Consider the following 6,063-nt stretch of genomic DNA (forward strand, 5'->3'; position numbering starts at 1 on the left):
GATAGGAACAAAGAGATCATCAAGATTCAGGAAGATGGCAAAACCCAATCCAAGGAAAATAAGAATTACAATAAAGTAATACAGGTGCTGAAGGATGAAATAGCCAGTATGAAGAAGAACCTAATGGGTCTGACAGAGCCGAATAACACAATACAAGAATTTCACAATGTGGGTCAGGTACAGTGGCTCAAGCCTATAATCCCAGCATTTTGGGAGGCTGAGGTGGGCAGATCACCTGAGGTCAGGAGTTCAAGACCAGACTGGCTAATATGGTGCAACCGCATCCCTACTAAAAATACAAAAATTAGGCAGGTATGGTGGCAAGTGCCTGTAATCCTAGCTACTTGGGAGGCTGAGACAGGAGAATAACTTGAACCTGGGAGGTGGAGGTTTCAGTGAGCCATTTGCACTCCAGTCTAGGTGGTAGAGAAAGACTCTGTCTCCAAACAAACAAACAAACAAACAAAAAAACAGGCCGGGCATGGTGGCTCATGCCTGTAATCCCAGCACTTTGGGAGGCCGAGGCGGGTGGATCACCTGAGGTCAAGAGTTCGAGACCAGCCTGGGCAACATGGTGAAACCCCGTCTCTACTAAAAATACAAAAATTAGCTAAAAAATTAGCTGGGTGTAGTGGTGCACACCCGTAATCCCAGCTGCTTGGGAGGCTGAGGCAGGAGAATTGCTTGAATCCAGGAGGTGGAGGTTGCAGTGAGCCAAGATTACACCATTGCACTCCAGCCTGGAGTGCAATGGGTGACAGAGTAAGACTCCATCTCAAAACAAAAACAACAAAGAATTTCACAATGCAATTACAAATATTAACAGGAGCATAAACCAAGCTGAGGAAAGAATCTAAGAACTTGAAGACTGGTTCTCTGAAATAAGACAGTCAGACAAAAATCAAGAAAAAAATAATAAAAAGGAGTGAACAAAACCTCTGAGAAGTATGGGATTATGTAGAGTCCAAATCTATGAATCACTGGCCTACTTGAAAGGGAGGGGGAGAAAGCAAACAACTTGGAAAATATATTTCAAAATATTGTCCATGAAAACTTCCCCAACCTTGCTAGAGAGGCCAACAGTTGAATTCAGGAAATACAGAAAACTTCTGCAAGAGTCTACACAAGAAGATCATCCCCAAGACACATAATCATCAGATTTTCCCAGCTTGAAATGAAAGAAAGAATGTTAAAGGCAGCTAGAGAGAAAGGGCAGTTTACCTACAAAGGGATCCCAATCAGGCTAACAGTGGGCCTCTCAGCTGAAGCCCTATAAGCCAGAAGAAATTGGGGGGTCTATATTCAACAATTTTTTTTTTTTTTTTTTTTTTTTTTGAGATGGAGTATCACTCTGTCGCCCAGGCTGGAGTGCAATCCCAGCTCACTGCAACCTCCGCCTCCCAGATTCAAGTGATGTGCCTGCCTCAGCTTCCCAAATAGCTGGGATTACAGACACCCGCCACCATGCCCAACTAATTTTGTATTTTTCATAGAGATGGGGTTTCACCATGTTTGCCAGGCTGGGATATTTAACATCCTTAAAGAAAAAACTTCCACCAAGAATTTCATATCCAGCCAAACTAAGCTTCCTAAGTGAAGGAGAAATAAGATCCTTTTTAGATAAGCAAATGTTGAGGGACTTCATTACCACTGGACCTGCCTTACAAGAGATCTTGAAAGGAGCACTAAATACAGAAAGGAAAAACCACTACCAGCTTATGCAAAAACACACTTACACAGACCAGGGTCACTGTAAAGCAACCACACACACAAGCCAACATAGTAACCAGCTAACAGCACAATGACAGGATCAAATCCACACATATCAGTACTAACCTGGAATGTAAACTTAAATGCCCTGCTTAAAATGCATGGAGTAGCAAGCTGGATAAAAAAGCAAAACCCAATGGTCTGCTGTCTTCAAGAGATCCATCTCATATATAATGACACTCATGGGCTCATAATAAACGGATGGAGAAAAATCTACCAAACAAATGGAAAACAGAAATAAGCAGGAGTTGCAATCCTAATTTCAGACAAAACAAATTTTAAACCGACAGATATTTTAAAAAGACAAGGAAGAGCATTCCATAATGGTAAAGGGTTCGATTCAACAAGAAAACCTAACTATCCTAAATATATGTGCACCCAACACAGGAGCACACAGATTCATAAAGCAAACTCTTAAAGACCTACAAAGAGATACAGTGTCACGCAGTAATAGTGGGAGACTTCTACACTCCACTGACAGTATTAGACAGATCATTGAGGCAGAAAATTAACAAAGACATTCAGCACCTAAACTCAACATTGGACCAAATGGATCTGATAGACCTTTACAGAAGTCTCCACCCCAAAACAGCAGAATATACATTCTTCTCATTGTCACATGGCACATACTCTCAAATTGACCACATAATTGGACATAAAACAATCTTCAACATATGTAAAAGAACCGAAATCATATCAAACACACTCTCGGTTCACAGCACAATAAAAATAAAAGTTGGAGTCACCAGGAGCGGTGACTCATGCCTGTAATCCCAGCACTTCAGGAGTCCAAGGTGGGCAGATCGTGAGGTCAGGAAATTGAGACCAGCCTGACCAACATGGTGAAACATTGTCTCTACTAAAAATACAAAAATTAGCCAGGCGTGGTGGCGCGCCACTGTAATCCCAGCTACTCAGGAGGCTGAGGCAGGAAAATTGCTTGAACCCAGAAGGTGGAGGTTGCAGTGAGCCAAGATTGTACCACTGCACTCCAGCCTGGGCGACAGAGCAAGACTCCGTCTCAAAGAAAGAAAAAAAAAATAGAAGTCAACACAATGAAAACTGCTAAAAACCATACAATCCCATAAAAATTAAATAACATGCTCCTGAATGACTTTTGAGTAAATAAATAAATTAAGGCAGAAATCAAGAAGTTTTTTGAAAATAATGAAAAAAAAGATACAACATACCAGACCATCTGGGACACTGCTAAGGCAGTATTAAGTGGGAAATCCATAGCACTCACATCAAAAAGTTAGAAAGATATCAAATTAACAACTTAGCATCATGACAGAAAGAATTAGAGAAGCAAGAACAAATCAGCTCCAAAGCTAGCAGAAAACAAGAAATAACAAAAATCAGGCAGAGCTCGGTGGCTCGTAATGCCAGCACTTTAGGAAGTCAAGAAAGGTGGATCATTTGAGGTCAGGAGTTTGAGACCATTCCTACAGAAACTATTCCCAAAAAAGTGAGGAGGAGGGGCTTCTCCCCAACTCATTCTGTGAGGCTAGCATCATCTTGCTACCAAAATCTGTCAGAGATACAACAAAAAAAGAAAACTTGAGGCCAATATCCCTGATGAACATTAATGCAAACATCATCAATAAAATACTGGCAAACTGAATCCAGCAGCACATCAAAAAGCTAATCCACCATGACCAAATAGGCTTCATCCCCAGGATGCAAGGTTGGTTCAACGCAAGAAAATCCATAAATGTGATTCATCTCATGAACAGAACTAAAGACAAAAACCACATGATCATCTCAATAGATGCAGAAAAAGCTTTCAATGAAATTCAATATCCCTTCGTGTTAAAAACTCTCAACAAATTGCAAAACAAAGCAAAGAGCATCCAAATAGGAAGAGAGGAAGTCAAACTATCTGCAGATGACATGATTCTATATCTAGAAAACCCCATAGTCTTGACCCAAAAGCTCCTTCAGCTGATAAACAGCTTCAGAAAAGTTGCAGGATGTAAAACCAATGTACAAAACTTACTAGCATTCCTATACACCACCAACAACCAAACTGAGAACCAAATCAGAAAGGCAGTTCCATTCACAATTGCCACACACACAAAAATAAAATACCTAGGAATATGGCTAACCAGAGAGGTGAAACATCTCTACAATGAGAATTATAAAACACTGCTCAAAGAAATCAGAGATGACATGAACAAATAGAAAAACATTCCGTGCTCATGCATAGGAAGAATCAGTATCATTAAAATGGCTATAATGCCCAAAGCAACTTATAGATTCAATGCTATCCCTATTAAACTACCAATGACATTCTTCACAGAACTAGAAAAAATTATTTTAAAATGTATGTGGAACAAAAAAAGGGCCCAAATAGCCAAGGCAATCCTAAGCAAAAAGAGCAAAGCTGGAGGAATCATACTACCCAACTTCAAACTATACTGCGAGGCTACAGTGACCAAAACAGCATGGTACTGGTACAAAAACGGCCACATAGACCAATGGACAGAAAAGAGAGCCCAGAAATAAGGCTGCCCATCTGATCTTTTACAAAGCTGACAAAAACCAGCAATGGAGAAAAGATTCCCTATTTAATAAATGGTGCTGGGATAACTGACTAGCCATATGTAGAAGATTGAAGCTGGACCCCTTCCTTAAACCATATACAAAAATCAACTCAAGATGGATTAAATGACGAGTTAATGGGTGCAGCAAACCAACATGGCACATGTGTACCTATGTAACAAACCTGCACATTATGCACATGTACCCTAGAACTTTAATAATAATAATAATAATAATTTTAATAATAATTTTTTTTTTTTTTTTTTTTTTAAGTTGAGTCTCGCTCTGTCGCCCAGGCTGGAGTGCAGTGGCCGGATCTCAGCTCACTGCAAGCTCTGCCTCCCGGGTTCACGCCATTCTCCTGCCTCAGCCTCCCGAGTAGCTGGGATTACAGGCGCCTGCCACCTCGCCCGGCTAATTTTTTGTATTTTTTAGTAGAGACAGGGTTTCACCGTGTTAGCCAGGATTGTCTCGATCTCCTGACCTCGTGATCCGCCCGTCTCGGCCTCCCAAAGTGCTGGGATTACAGGCTTGAGCCACCGCGCCCGGCCAAATAATAATAATAATTTTTAAAAGATGGATTAAAAACTTAAATGTAAAGCCCAAAACTATAAAAGTCCTGGAAGACAACCTAGGCAATATCATCCTGGACCTAGGGATGGACAAAGATACCATGACAAAGACACCAAAGCAACTGCAACAAAAGCAAAAATTGACATGGGATCTAATTAAACTTAAGAGCTTCTGCACAGTAAAAGAAATAATCATCAGAGTGAACAACCTACAGACTGGGAGAACATTTCTGCAGTCTCTCCATCTGATAAAGGTCTAATATCCAGCATCTCCATGGAACTTAAAACAAACTTGCAAGAAAAATACAAGCAACTCCATTAAAAAGCGGGTAAAGGACATGAACAAACACTTCTCAGAAGAAGACATTTATGCGGCCAAAAAACGTGAAAAAAAAGATCAACATCACTGATCATTAGAGAAATGCAAATCAAAACCTCAATGAGATACCATCTCATGTGATTATTAAAAAGTCAAGGGAAAGATGCTGGTGAGGCTGTGGAGAAATAGGAACGCTTTACACTATTGGTGGGAATGTAAATTAGTTCAACCGTTGTGGAAAGCAGTATGGAGATTCCTCAAAGAGCTAATAGCAGGACTACCATTCAACCCAGCAATCCCATTACTGGGTATATACCCAGAGGAATATAAAGCATTTCACCATAAAGATACATGTATGTGAATGTTCATTGCAGCACTATTCACAATAGCAAAGACATAGAATGAACCTAAATGTCCACCAATGACAGACTGGATAAAGAAAATGTAGTACATATACACTGCGGAACCTTATGCAGCCATAAGAAAGAAGGAGATCATGTCTTTTGCAGGAACGTGATGGAGCTGGGGTCTATCATCCTTAGCAAACTAGCACAGGAACAGAAAACCAAATACCACATGTTCTCACTTATAAGTGGGAGCTAAATGATAATAATTTATGAACATAAAGAAGGAAATAACAAACACTGGAGTTTACTTCAGCAGGGAGGATGGGAGGAGGGAGAGGAGCAGAAAAGATAACTATTGAGTACTGAGCTTAATACCTGGGTGATGTACAACAGACCCCCAAGACGTGTTTATCTATGTAACCTTCACATGTACCTCCGAAACTAAAATAAAAATTCAAAAAATAATTTAAAATTAAAAAAAAAAAGAGAAAACCTTTCACAATTGGGAATC

Source organism: Papio anubis, chromosome 2, assembly GCF_008728515.1.
Source record: "Papio anubis isolate 15944 chromosome 2, Panubis1.0, whole genome shotgun sequence".
In the NCBI taxonomy this organism is placed as follows: Eukaryota; Metazoa; Chordata; class Mammalia; order Primates; family Cercopithecidae; genus Papio; species Papio anubis.